General features: G+C 34.0%; 1 protein-coding gene across 5 annotated transcripts in view; it reads left to right on the top strand.

The window, feature by feature from the left end:
• The window catches only part of WDPCP (WD repeat containing planar cell polarity effector), a 401,691-nt gene that overhangs the window by 231,795 nt on the left and 153,930 nt on the right, over positions 1 to 15,966 (top strand). The window lies entirely within an intron of this gene.

The raw sequence follows: 15,966 nt of genomic DNA, 5'->3' as shown, positions 1-15,966 counted from the left end.
TCCCTCTCCTCCCCCCTCCCCAAGGCAGCAAGAAATTTGATATGTTATAATGTACAATCATATTAATCATATTTCCACATTAGTCATATTGTGAAAGAAAAATCAGAACAGAATGGAGAAACCATGAGAAAGAAAAAAAAAACAAAACAAAGTAAAGATGGTATATTTTGACCTGCATTCGGGCTACATAATTCTCTGGACATGAATAGTATTTTCCATTATGAGTCTTTTGGGATTTTCTTAGAGCATTTCATTGCTGATAAGAGTTGATCATTCTCTAATGTTGCTGTTATTGTATGCAATGTTCTCTTGGTTCTATTCACTTCACTCAGCATCAATTCATGTAAGTCTTTCTAGGTTTTTCTGAAACTTGCCCACATATTTATTTAGCACAATAGTTTTCTATTATATTTATATACTATACCTTGTTTAGCCATTCCCCAATCCATAGGCATTCTCTCAATTTCTAATTCTTTGCCACCACAAAAAGGCTGCTATAAATATAAATACAGACCTCAAAGTGGCATTGCCAGATCAAAGGGTATACACAATTTTATAGTGCTTTTAGCCGTAATTCCAAATTGTTCTCCAGAATGGTTGGATTAATTCACAACTCTACCATTAATGCATTAGTGTTCCAGTTTTCTCACATCTCCAACATTTGTCACTTTCCTTTTTGTCATATTAACCAAACTAAAAGATGTGAATTGGTACTTCAGAGTTGTTTTAATTTGCAGTTCTCTAATCAATAGTGAATAAAAACATTTTTAAAACTATGTCTATAGATAGCTTTAATTTCTTCATCTGAAAATTGTTTGTTCATATCCTGGAATCATTTATCAATTTAGGAATGACTTGAAGAATATCACTATCTTATTTTACTCAAGTTTAAGTAGAATTTAATTTAATTCTCAAGGATGGCTGCTACCATCCTACTTCTGTTTAGAGATGAAAGTGTAAAAGAATACCTTTAAGCATAAGAGAATAGGATGAAAGAGATAATAAACAAATTCTGAATAAGTAATATAACATTGATTTTAGTTTTAACATAGCCTTGAAAGTCTAAATTTCTTTAAAATTAAGATTTTTTTTAAATCCAGATTTATTTATTTTCAATTATATCAGATTAATCTTCCATATTTGACTAATATTTGCTTGTCTTTTCTCTCTGATGTAATAGCTTAAATTTTTTGACTACATCCTCATATGATAAAGTCATAGAATTTAGAAACTAGAAGAAAAACTTCAGAAATCATCTAGTCCTATTTTTCACTTTATTAATTAGAAAATTAGAACCAGAAAGGTTATTGACTTGTCAAAAGTAAAAGAGAGGCAAAGCTGGGACTAGAATCCAATTATTTTGATCTCTTGGCCAGTGTTCTTGGCATTAAATTAAACAAAAATTTTGAATAGCAACCTTAATAATAACCCTATTAATTCCAACTCAGTTTATTCCCTTATTTAAATTTATTTCCATTGTTAAAATGTGTGTCAGTCATTTGTTTCTGATTTAAAAAAAAAGATTAATTTGGCATAAGGATAGAGAAGTAAGACTTAGAATAAAGATATTTCTAGGAATAAAGATATTTCTGTCATCTCATTAGGAATTACCTTGTGTAGTTGAATTATGGGTTTTCTTTGATCTATTCAAATATTCATTATTTTTACTTCTCCTTCCTGATGCATGAAACTTACCCATGCTGTGTTGGCTATTCAAAACCTAATTGTCTCTCTCATTCTCTTTCTCCCTCTCACTTTAACTCTCACTTTGTGAGTGACACTCTAGTAGCTGGGTGAAAGGCCATTTTAAATAAAATAATAAGCTGCACCTGCAAATGTGGAACATCCCATACTAATCCATCAAGGCAATTCTTGACTCTCAATCCTGGATTGGTCCTTATTGATAGCTCTTTCTTTCAGGCAGGAAGTATATTTCTAAGTTGAGAGAATAAAGACATACAAGAAATGTTTGTCTTCACTGTGCCAAACAAAGGTTTATTACTTCAGTATATGTCTGCTAGAATTAGCCTGTACTAAGGTTATCCATGAAACAGGTGTTATTGGTCTACATTAAAATGCTAAAACTACATCATAGCAGTACAAAGAAAATGGATTTTGTTAGCATTTATACATTTAATTAGAGAACATGTGTGTTGTTGTTAAGTCATATCCAACTATTCATGACCCAATTTTGAGGTTTTCTTGGCTGAAATACTCCAGTGGTTGTCATTTTCTTCTTTAGTCCATTTTACAAATGAGAAAACTGAGGCAAACAGGAGTAAGTAACTTTCCTAGGGTCACACAGATAGTAAATATCTAAAACCAGATTGGAATTCATAAAGATGAATCTTCTTGACTCCAGGCCCAGCACTCTATACATTGTGCCACCTAGTTTCTCCAGAAATCACATATAGAGAACATAAAAATTATAACTTTTAAGAGAGTGATAATGGTTCTAGGTTGTTATCAGTTAGGAATGTTTTGTAAATTACAGGAGAAAGTCCATTTCATCCAATTTTTATACCCTGTTCTACTACATACCTCTCAGATTGACTAAGATGACAGAAGGGGATATGGAAAAACTGGTACACTAATGCATTGTTAGTGGAGTTGTAAACTGATTCAACCATTCTGGAGAAAATATAGGACTATTCCCAAAGGACTATCAAACTATGCAGTGTCTCTCTACTGGACCTGTATCCCAAAGAGATCATAAAAAAGGAAAAAGGACCACATGTGTAAAAATGTTTGTAGCAGCCCTTTTTGTAAAAAAAACCAAAAAACTGGAAACTGAGTGGATACCCATAACTTGGAGAATGGCTGAATAAGTTATGGTATATGAATGTTATGGAATATTCTTATAGGTAAGAAACGATCAGCAGGGAGATCTCAGAGTGGCCTGGAGAGACTTACATGAACTGATGCTAATGAAATGAGCACAACCAAGAGATCCTTGTACTTCACAACAGCAAGATTATATACTGATCAGTTCTAATGGATGCGGTTCTTTTCCACACTGAGACGATTTAGACGATAATCTTGTGATGAAGAGAGCTATCTACATCTAGAGAGAGGACTATGGGGACTGAGTATGGGTCACCGCATAGTATTTTCACTTTTTTGTTATTGTTTGTTTGCATTTTGTTTTCTTTCTTATTTTTTTTTCCTTTTTGATCTGATTCTTTGCAGCATAATTGTGCAATATGGATTGAATTGCACATGTTTAATATACATTGTATTACTTGCTGTCTAAGGGAGGGAGTGGAGAAAAGGAAAGGAGAAAAAATTTTGGAACACAATTTTGTAAGGATGAATGCTGAAAACTACCTATGCATATGTTTTGAAAATTAAAAGCTTAAAAAAAAAAAGAAAACCTAGCTGATCGGTCCTACAAAGTTCTCTATATTCTCATGGAGTGTATCAGCCTCCCTCTAAGATTATAATAGCAGTTATGTTAACTTATTGAACCCTGTTTTTAAGTTGCTCTTTGAATGCATACTATAATTCTTTTATGTTTAGCAGTTATTTTGTGTGTAGGAACAAAATACCTAAACTGTACCTGAAAACAAAAAATTTTACACTATATTAGAAATTGTAAAAGTTTGTACAGAAAAATATCAAAGCTATACTTTATTTAAAAGCTTCTGTTGATAGATCTAATAGATAGCTAACAACTTAAAAGTAAAGGTTGCGCACACTATGTAGAATTTGAAAATGACTAAGCAAATTCAAAATAGTTTGTATGCCATTAAATGTATTTAGAAAAAATCTAGAAAAAAATAATTTAGATTTTTACTTTTCTTTGATATTAGATACCTGTGGATAGGGGCAATCTTACATTTTAACCTTTCTTTATTTATTTGAACTTAATAGAAATAAAAGTCCAGAGGAGATTAGAATGTTGCTCAGATAATAAATGCTAACTCTAGGCTCTGCCTGCCTCCCCAAAGAAAACAATATGTACCATAAATTTCAAATGTATGCATGATTCCAAGCAGTCAAGTTAAATTATTCAACTTGATGTTGATTTCAGCCTCCAGTACTTGTTTTATTGAATTCCCAGATATGTTAAACTGAATATCACTGAGTATGGATTGAAAATGTATGGCAGAAATTCAGGGGGTTTAAGACGGAATGGTAGTGGATTAGTAAGTAGAGTGTGGGAGTGCTTGAATTTGAAAGCTAATCCTTCTTTAACCAGGAAAAACCCAGTAGGGTATATTTATATATGTATATTTATTGCCAATTCATAATACTTATTTATTTGGATTTTTTAATTGACTTGGTTTGTAATATTGTTTAAATCCTTTTCAAACATTCAGCTTTTCTAATTTGTTTAGTTATTCACTGCCATTATGCAATTTAAAATAGCTATTTTATTTTCATAATGCATTTTTCAAAAATCAACAAAAATTGATTTAATGTCCTTTTATATGGCATTAATATATAATTTCTACCCCATTAAATAATATGAATGACATCTCTGAGATGCGATATTCATTTTTAATGTTAGATTACAGCGGGCCAAATTATAACCTGGTCCTCAACAGACATGGGAAATTTAGGAGGGGGGCAGACAAAGTAGGAAATATAATCAGTCACTTCTCTTTTACATATGTTCAGACTAAGGTATTCAGAAGGCCATGTAGAAGTGGAGTTTGGGAGAAAGATTGAAATTAGAATTGGGAATTCTAAGTATGTAGGTAACTGAACTTATGGAAATTGGTGAGGTCAGCAAGGAAGAGACTAAGGAGAGAAAAGGAAAGAGAAATCAATAAAGAGCCTTTGGGGCCACTCAGGCTGAGATGTGGGACCTAAGTGATCATCAAACAAATAACAATGAGGAAGTGGTTGGACAGGTAGGAGGAAAATGAGATGACACCATCACAGAAGGTAAGGGAGGGAACAGTTTTAAAGGAGTCTCAGTATCAAAAGCTATAGCATTTCAGAGAGCATGGGCTCAGAGGGTTATGGGAAGAAGGTAAAATAGTATTTAAGATGAAAGGAGAAAAAGTCTGGACCTAACCTTAAATTTACAGGTAGAAAATTTAGAAGACAAAATTGCAGTTGGAAGAAACTTTAGAGATCTTCTAGTATACCCTCTAATTTGACATTTGAGGAAACTGAGGCCCCAAAGAGGCTACGTGGCTTTGTTTAGTCAGTAGCAGGACCTGAATTTGACACTAGCTTTTCTCTCCTGGAATACATCTCTTTCCACTACAACAGACTGCCTTTTAGAAGTTCACCAGAGAGATGGTCTGTTTTTTTTTTTTTATTCATTTTTCCAAATTATCCCCTCCCTCCCTCCACTCCCTCCCCCCGATGACAGGCAATCCCATACATTTTACATGTGTTACAATATAACCTAGATACAATATATGTATGTGAATACCATTTTCTTGTTGCACATTAATTATTAGCTTCCGAAGGTATAAGTAACCTGGGTAGATAGACAGTAGTGCTAACAATTTACATTCACTTCCCAGTGTTCCTTCTCTGGGTGTAGTTATTTCTGTCCATCATTGATCAACTGGAAGTGAGTTGGATCTTCTTTATGTTGAAGATTTCCACTTCCGAGATGGTCTGGTTTTTAAAGGAATAGGGGTTTCATTTCCAAGATATTTCAAAAAGGGAGAGATTCTGAAAAAAAAAGAAAAAGATCATAGAAAATACTTTTACTCTCTCCCCCAAATAACTGACTGAAAAGATGTAATTAATTATTGTGCCCCATTTTTATTTTTGTAGAGGCTAATAAGATTAGTTCACGCCCATGACAAAGATATCCTTTGAGATTTGGATTGGGATAAAGGAAAACCGTGAGATAGTAATAAATAGGCTTTGCATTTGGTTTTCTATAACAAATCATCTTTGTGGTTACCTAATTGGCTTGATATATAGAAAATTCAAGATCTGATCATGTTTGATGTTTTTTAAACAAATATTGGACTCAATAAAGGAGTTAGATGTCTCTTTTTTTAATTTATTTTTTAAATTAATTTTTATAATTATAACATTTTCTTTGACAGTACATATGCATAGGTAATTTTTTTTACAACATTATCCCTTGTACTCCCTTCTGTTCTGTGTTTTTCCCCTCCTTCCCTCCACCCCCTCCCCTAGATGGCAGGCATTCCCATACATATTAAATATCTTATGGTATGTCCTAGGTACAGTATATATGTGCAGAACCGAATTTTGTTGTTGTTGCAAAGGAAGGATTGTATTCAGAAGGTAAAAATAATCTGGGAAGAAAAGCAAAACAAAACAAACAAAAAAAAAAAAAAACAATGCTCACAGTTTACACTCATTTCCCAGTGTTCCTTCTCTGGATGTAGCTGATTCTGTCCACCATTGATCAATTGGAACTGGATTAGCTCTTCTCTATGTTGAAGATATCCACTTCCATCAGAATACATCCTCATACAGTATCATTGTTGAAGTGTATAATGATCTCCTAGTTCTGCTCATTTCACTCAGCATCAGTTGATATAAGTCTCTGCAAGCCTCTCTGTATTCCTCCTGTTGGTCATTTCTTACAGAACAATAATATTCCATAACATTCATATACCATAATTTACCCAACTATTCTCCAATTGATGGGCATCCATTCATCTTCCAGTTTCTAGCCACTACAAAAAGAGCTGCCACAAATATTTTGGCACATACAGGTCCCTTTCCCTTCTTTAGTATTTCCTTGGATTATAAACCCAGTAGTAGCATTGCTGGGTCAAAGGGTATGCACATTTTGATAACTTTTTGGGCATAATTCCAGATTGCTCTCCAGAATGGTTGGATTCTTTCACAACTCCACCAACAATGCATCAGTGTCCCAGTTTTCCCACAGCCCCTCCAACATTCATCATTATTAGTTCCTGTCATCTTAGACAATCTGACAGGTGTGTAATGATATCTCAGAGTTGTCTTAATTTGCATTTCTCTGATCAATAGTGATTTGGAACACTCTTTCATATGAGTGGAAATAGTTTTAATTTCATCATCTGAAAATTGTCTGTTTATATCCTTTGACCATTTATCAATTGGAGAATAGCTTGATTTCTTATAAATTAAAGTCAATTCTCTGTATATTTTGGAGATAAGGCCTTTATCAGAACCTTTAACTGTAAAAATGTTTTCCCAATTTGTTACTTCCCTTCTAATCTTGTTTGCATTTGTTTTGTTTGTGCAGAAACTTTTTAATTTGGTGTAATCAAAATTTTCTATTTTGTGATCAATAATGGTCTCTAGTTCTCCCTTGGACACAAACTCCTTCCTCCTCCACAAGTCTGAGAGGTAAACTATCCCATGTTCCTCCAATTTATTTATGATTTCATTCTTTATGCCTAAATCTTGGACCCATTTTGATCTTATCTTAGTATGTGGTGTTAAATGTGGGTCCATGCCTAGTTTCTGCCATAGGAGTTAGGTGTCTCAGTGGATAGAGTGTGGGGCCTGGATCCAGGAATACCTGAGTTCAAATCTAAATTCAGATGCTAACTAGCTATACAAACCTGGGCAAATGACCTAATCACTCTCTGCTTCAGGTTTCTCAAATGTCATATGGGGATGGTGCATTGGATAGAGCACCATGTCAGGAGTCAAGAACATACCTCCTTCTGAGTTCAAATCTGGCCCTCGACACTTATTAACTGCATGACCCTGGGCAACTCACTTAACCCTCCTTGCCTCAGTTTCCTCATCTGTAAAAGGGGTTGGAGAAGGAAATAACAAACCACTCCAGGTATCTTTTCCAAATAAACTCCATATGGAGTCAAGAAGAGTGGGACACAACTGAAAAAGATTGAACAATATGAGAGGATAACAATAATAATAATGAAAATGATGATGATGATGATATGTTTATTGTACCTACTATGTCCCAGGCACTATGCTAAATATTTTGTAAACATTATTTCATTTCATCCTCACAACAACCTTGGGAAGTAGGTGCTATTATAATCCCCATTTTACAGATGAGGAAACTAAAACAAGTAGAAATTAAATGATTTACCCAGTATCCCAAAGCCAATAGATCTCTGAGGCTGAATTTGATCTCAGATCTTCCTTACTTGAAACCCATCCACTGCACTACCCAGCTGCCTCGGTTGTGAAGGTCAAATAAGATAATATTTGTAAAGCACTCGGCACAGTTCCTGGCATAAAATAGGTGCTTATTAAATGCTTGTTCCTCAGATGCTAAAATTATACGGGATTGTAACAGCTATGGCACTTCATTGATACAGACATCTCTACTGACATTAACCGATAATTAATTGCATGATCAAAATAAGCTGAATTTAGGGTAATGGCCAAAATGGGAGGTTTATTTGTTTTAGGGAACAGGATGAGCAATATGAGGCTGTGGGGCCAAAAAAGCTAAAGCAAAGAGGCCTTGATTTCCGGAGGGGATTGTCTCACTGTCTTCTGACCTCATCAGACTCCACCTGCAGTGTTGTGTTCAGTTCTAGGTCTCATGGCCTAAAAAAGAAACTGGATATAAACTAGAGCCTGTACAGACCAGCCTTCATGGTAGAGAGCCTGAAGTCTGTGATGATTTAGAATTGGTTGAAGGTAGTGAAGATGTTTACCCTTGAGGAAAAACAACTCTGGAGGGACACAATAGCAGTCTGCAAGATTTAAGAGGTTGTTGTGTGGAAAGGGGATTAGGCTTGTTCTGTTTAGCCCCAGAGGACAGAAACAGGAGCAGTTAGGAGAAATTGCAAAGGAACAGAGTTAGGCTTGATGTCAGGAGAAACTTCCTAATAATTAGAGCTATCTAAAAGTGGATCGGATTGCCTAGAGAGATAGTGGATTTCCCCCTCCTTGGACATCCTTCAGCATAAGCTGTGTGATGACTTTTCAGATTTGTGGTATTGGATTTATTTGGAATATGAGTTGGGCTCAGTCACCCAGAACCCTCTGGTCTATCAAATTCTGTAATTCTTTGATAATTTATGAAGTTTTAAGCTGATATTTGTATGTGGTTGTTCAGTCATTTTCAGTCTGGTCTCTTTGTGAACCCCTTTTGAGGTTTTCTTGGCAAAGATACTAATTGGTCATTTCTTTCTCTTCCTGACTCCAGACCTGGTACTCTATCCATTGCACCACCTATCTGCCCCTGTTTATATACAAAAATGTATATTTGTATAGATAAATGTAGAGAACATTTCACAACCTTAACCAGTAAATTATTTGAGAATAGTGGAAATAGTATAAACAGTCTTGGATTTGCATGTAGGAGAGACTAGGATCCTTATCCCAACTCTGAAACTGTGTGACCATGAACAAATCATTTAACCTTTGTGATCACATTTCCATATTTATGAAAAATAATCATAAAATCTGTAACATCTAGACCACAAAGTTGTCATGAAGATCAAATGATGTAATATATGTAAAGCACTTTTTTAGGACCATTTTCAATTTTTGTCAACTTTTCCAACATGATATGTATGAGGTAGAATATTAGTGTTGCTTCAATTGTACATCTCTATTAATGATTTTGAACATTTTTATATGATTTCTGACAGGTTGGATTTCTTCCTTTTAAAACTTTCTTTTCATCTCTTTTAACCATTTATCCATTGCGAAATTGATCTTATTCTTCTAAATTTAAATCCATTTCTCTTTTATCTTGGAAATGAGACTTTCACCAAAAAAATAAAAAAATAAATAAAATTGCCAAAATTTTTGTCCACTTAATTATTTCCTTTATCATTTTAACTACATTGCTTTTGTATGAACAAAAATATTTGTATTTTACATAATCCAAAAAATTATCCATTTTATCTTTTGCGATTCTTTGTACCACTATTTGGTCATAAACTCTTCTTCAACAGGAAATGTCTTCTGCATTTTGTTGGTCATGTGACTTTTTATATCTAAGTCATATATGTTCTATATAATTTCTACCAGGCTATTTCCTTCCTTTGATTTTGTTGAATAGTGAGTAAGATAGCCAGTTTCATTAGGAGGGAGTCAGGTCTTAATAAGAGTCAGAAGATGGAAGTTGTGGGAAAAGAAAATATTTAAGATAATGGCATGTTTGTTGTATAAGGTGTGGGAGTTCCAGAGAGCACAGTGGAAGCAATAGTTAGGTTTAGAGTGGGATTTGGGGGGTTGAAAATAAGTGTCCACGACATAGGGGTTGGAGAAGGGAGTTTAAATGATTAAGGTTGAGGGTCCAAAATGACTGGAGCAGAAAGAATTTGACCAGGGGGAAGTTTGTTAATCATTGAGAAAGGACTTTAAGTATATATTTGTTATTCCTGGGGTTTTGGCCTCGGGATAAAATTGTCAAAGAGTCTTAGTGTACTAAGAGGTCAGGTGTATAAAACTGAAAGAATAGTATTACTCCCCTTCCTACAAGGCAGGGGCTAGAGACTTGATGGAAAGAGTTTTTTTTTTCTCTTTTTCCCTGAATGGAAGAAATTTGGTGCTCTATAGAACAGTGTTTCTTCTTTCCAGCAGGAGGCCAGAAATCTGGTTTGAGAGAATAGTGTTTTCTCCATTTACCCCAAAGGCGGTAGACTGGTATCTGATTTCTTATTTTTTGTTGTTGTTGCTACTCATCAAGGTCTGAAAAGGGCACATTAAATTCCCCCAATATTATAATTTTCAGTTTTCCATATAACATATTTAGTTGTTGGTTTTTTTTAAAGCATTTGAATGGTGCTTTTTTTGATTGGACTAATTTCTCAAATTTGTTAAGACCACATGGAATGCTAACTAGTCTTTCTTTTTCTCCAATTTATTCTACTACTAAAAAGAATATACTGAAGCTTGTAAGAGTTATACCTTGGGGTTAGAGTAGCTAACTAGTCCAGTGGGTAGAGTACAAAAGTCAAAAAGACCTTAGTACTAGTGGTCACAGGCACTCACTGGCTGTGAGATCCTACACAAATGACTTGACTTCTGGCTTCTTTTACCTCAACTGTAAAACACAGATAATAATAGTACCCATTTCATGAGATTGTTATGAAGGTCAAATGAAACAATATTTGTAAAGTACTTACTATGATACTTACCACATAGTAGGCTCTTAATAAATGCCTAAACCTTCCCTCTCCTTAGAGGAAAAATATTTAACTATTTTTAAAATTGTTTCCATTCCCTTCATTTTTCACTGTTGAAATATCACACCCAGACAATTGCATTTTATCAATCAGAAAGCAGCTTATTCTTAACCATAGCTGCAAGTCACCAGGTTTCCTGTCTTTGAGCTGACTTGGGTGTGTATACACACTGATATATTTGCTCAATAAAATGTCGCTTTGCTGTTAAGTTTAAATGATCACTAGTGTGAGAAGACTACAGCTGGAATGGAAGAAAAGCTATAGAGAATGATTGAAATAAAGGCAGGGATTTAGCAGACCAGGGTTGAGCAAAATGAGGGTGAGACAACAGGTGTTTTGGGTTCTTATCAGCATTTTTAATTAACATCTGTTTTGAGCCTGAAGTACTTTAGAAGAGAATACTGAAGTGTGCCTGTGTTTAAAGATAAAGGCAGACTATTGAGAAGCAGCTAAGTAGTTAATAGGTTAGGAAAACGGAAAGGTTTTTCTGGGGAGCAAAGAAGAGCTGTTAGTTGCAGTGTACAGATACCCAAGGGAAAACCACTATGATAAAATTGTAAGGTTAATAGACAGTGTTATGGCAATTAAATATTTTCTCATGTTGGAGAAGACGATTAAAAGAGGAAATTTAGCAAAGGGGAAAATTGAAAAAATTAAAACAATTAAAATTTAAAAGCATTTAACTTAATAAAGTAAATATCTTTACAGGCTTCTCTAAAACAAGATGTTTCACACACATATATGATAAAGTCAAAAAAGATTTTATGATAGATGCTTTGTTCAAAAATTCATTTAGGTATAACATCAATAGAGAAGCAGATAAATCCTTGAACCACTTGGGTGTCTCAAACTTATTGTAAGGGCTCCATGAATCCATATGAAATTCACAAATAAACAAAAATGCATCCCATAAGTGGAATAAATAATATCTTGCTCAAATTTATCTTTCTTTTCTTCCTTTTACATTCAAATTTCTAGAAAAGGTTATCTATATACTTTGCCTTCATTTCTTCCCCCAGTCCCACATCACCAAATGTCTACTAGATTCTCCATCTACATGTCCCCTGAGTACCAGGAACTTATTACGTTTCATATAGAACTCATTATTTACCCCCCTAAATCTGGTCCTCTTCCCTACTTACCTATAAGGTTGAATGCATCCCTGTCATCCAAGTTTTCAGCCTCTAAATCCTCCTTCTCTTTCTTAGACCACTAATAAATCTATCTCAACTATTCCCTATTTACACTTCTATAGTCACTATCTTAATTCAGGGTCTATTCTACTATAATAACCTGGTAATTAGTCTCTTTGCTTTCCATAACTCTTCTTTCCAGTCCACTTTCCAAATAGCAGCAAAAAAGGACAGACCTGACCACAATATTTACTTGGCTCCCAAGTGCCTTTCCAGATTTGTTCTAGTTGAACTGGACTAGTAGATAATCTGTAAACTCAGTCATTACTATTCCCATCTCTCTGCTTCTTAGAATTCCTAGATCCCTTCAAGTCTTAGATGATAAGCCATTTCCAAAGTGAAACTTTTCTTCATTTTCTGATTGTTCATGCTCTTCCCACATTCAATATATCTTGTATTGACTTAGCTAAATGTATGCTTTATCTCCCAGTAGAAAGAGTGTAAGCTCTTTAAGGGCAAGAACTGTTTTACATTTTTTTTGGGTATATCCAGCTCCCAGCACAACACCTTATGCATTGTAACTTCTTACTAAATTTTTTTGTTATGTGAATGAATATTGAGGCTTTCATCAATGGAAGATGTCTTATACAGAGTTCAAAGAGAAGAATGAGATTCTCTAAATACTTCTCTTCAGATCTTATACATATTAATTATATCAAGTTCCCCCTAACTATAAAGTTTATTTAATGAAATCCATAATCCTTCAAGGGATACCAGCCCTTCATCATATTGAAAAAAAAATACCTTTAATAATACATTTAAGTAAATCATAGATTTTAAGTTTTAATAAAACAAATTTTAAAATAAACTTAATTGGGTAGATATTTAGTCCATTGGGGTATGTGTGTATATTATGTATCTTGCACAGACACTAGTGATATAATTGAAGAAGAGGTGAAATAGGAAAGCTTTAATGGCTTCCAATCCTTTGCCTTAAAAAAGACCACATTTTGACATTAATCATTTCCTAGTGATGTTATATCACTCTAACTCATGGGAAAACATTAATTTAATCAATTCAGAATCACAAGTGATCCAAAATGGAAAGTAACATGTATGACCAGAATTAAAAGAAACAGGGCTGGTTTGCTTGGTGCTAGAGATACAAAGGCAAAAACAAGTGCTAGCACTTGGTACAAAGCTTGTCACATAGTAGATGCTTACTATATGCTTTCTTATTGTAGAGGCATTGTAGATAGGCAATAAGTTGGGCCAGAACATGAGAGGAATAAGTTTAGATTATCTTTGAAAATAATGCTATTTTTTATTGATCCCAACCTTCTCCAAATTAAAACAACCCATCTTTCTTAGCATTGATGTCCTTCTAGTGATGCTTTGTAATGTAAAGTCATAGAATATTATCATATTAATATATTATAACTTCCAAAGAAATGAAGTTTTAGGTACCCAGAGGCAATGGAGAAGCTCATGGGGAGCATGAATAGAAAACATATTGCCAGCAAATGTTTGCTCAGGATGGAGGTATTAAGATTATCAGAGAGATGATCCACTTTTTTGCAGGCTTGAGGACAGAAACCACTCACGTAACAAGCTTGAGAGGTAACCACTGAAAAGTCCACAGTGCCAGAGCCAGCAAAACTTTAACTATAGAAGTTAAGGCATTCCATGATATCTAGGCTGTGTAATTCCATGCTCTTTCCTTTTTATATGTACATAAAGGGATTTGGTTTTACTTCTTGGAATTTTGTAAATGCAAGTCAGTAAGCATTTAATTTTAAGCACCTACTATGTGCTAGGTACTGTACTAGCGCTGGAATGCTATTCTTTCTCACTCTGAGGAATGCCTATTGTTTGATCCTCTTGTCAGACTCTTTGTAGATGTTGTTTATTCCTCTCCTATGGAATCAGAGGAAGCATTTCACATCTCAAGGAGGGAAGATAGAGGCTATCACTTCTATGAGTCCATTGATTTCTCATTTGAGAAAATAACCCAAGACAGTTTTCTGGCACTTACTTGATAAATTTTAATTGTCTATTGCTTTTTGTTTTAACTCCTAAAAACAGCTGAGAAAGTTTTTCCCTCTTTGCTAAAAAAATAACATCTTAGATTAAGTAACCTTATTGGCCAAAATAACCCCATAACACCTGGCTCCATTAGAGAAAATGCAGCATATTCCTCTTTATTTACTAACCTTGGTCTCTCAGAGATCATTCAAGCTCTCATCCATCACTGTATTCAAAGTACAAAACTATAATAGAACAATTTAAACTTTACTATCTTATACTCAAAGATGAATCTGGAAGCAGAGGGAACAGATAATATTAAATTTTCCCTATCTCTAACTATCCTGGAACCTCAAAAAGAGGGAGCATCTCTAATATCAAAAGCTGAAGAAATGGCTTTTTTTCCATCTCTAGCTAGCTGTTTGAAATGGCTAAAATTTAGCTAACATTTATGTAGTTCTTTCTGAATTCAAGGGACTGTGGTAAGTGCTATCCAATAATTTACTCATTTGATCTTCACAATAATAGATGCTATTATTATATCAGTTCTACATATGGGAAAATAGAATAATTAAAAATATTAATATTAGTAATATATATAGCATTTACTATGTGTCAGGCAATATATAAAGATAATTATAAAAAGTATCTTATTTGGTCCTCTCAATAAAGCTAGGCATTAGGTACTGTTGTTATACCCATTTTATAGATGAAAAAATTGAGGCAAACAGAATAAATGACTTGTCCAAGATCAAGCAGCTGGTAAGTGTCTGAGGCCAGATTGGAACTCAGGTTTTCTTGACTCCAGGCCCAAAAGAATATATTTTAATAAATTTCCTTTGGACATAAATGTTCGTGGATTTCCTTTTCCCCTGCCTAATGTAGATGATCACAAAATCATTCATTTGAAGAAGCATTTACCAGCACTTGAAATAATTGAAAAAGGCAAGAATAAATGATAATTTCAATTGTTTTCCACATGCAAGAGATCCAGAGGAAGGCCCCAAGTGTACCTCTGTAGAAGATTTTTGGAAAAATGTGAACAAGAATCATATGGGATAAATAGGCATGAATGATGACCTATAGCACTGAAGAGAGTATCCACACGAATGAAATCTTAGCTCCATCCAGCTAAGTATGGACAAAAATTAGGAAGAACAAGGAAGAGTAGAGGGTCCTGCATCAATTAGTTCAGGAAGTCAAGAAAGTAACCAAAATAAGAAAATGTGGGAAATAAGGTGATAATTTTGCTTTTTTTTCCTTTTAGTACTAAATAGGAAGAAATGGCGTTTTACAGGTGACACTTTAACATTAAACTCACTATCTCCATCTCATTAAGTTTCCCTTCAATAAATCTTTATGTGCATTGATTGTATTGAAAGAAAGTCTTCCATCGCATGATCCTTCAGTCCTGAGCAGGGTGATATGTTAAAGACACACTAAAGCAACTGTTTGATTTTATAATGTAAGTAAAGGTTTGATTCTCAAAACAAAAAGTCTCAAAAAGAAATATATATTTTTTAAAAATAGTTTTAATATTCAATCTTTTAAAAAGGATGTAAATATAAAATACAATTTTTTAAAATTATAGAAAAATTGAACTTTATTCTTAATGTCTTTAAGAATATTAGTGTAAAGATATCTACAAAAAGGATACAAATTATATTCTTTCAATTACTCATTAAAATTAAAATCTTTAATCGGCATAGACATACATGGGTGCATTTAGTAACAGG

Source organism: Sminthopsis crassicaudata, chromosome 2, assembly GCF_048593235.1.
Source record: "Sminthopsis crassicaudata isolate SCR6 chromosome 2, ASM4859323v1, whole genome shotgun sequence".
Classification (NCBI taxonomy): Eukaryota; Metazoa; Chordata; class Mammalia; order Dasyuromorphia; family Dasyuridae; genus Sminthopsis; species Sminthopsis crassicaudata.
This window is presented reverse-complemented; position numbering and strand designations above follow the sequence as displayed.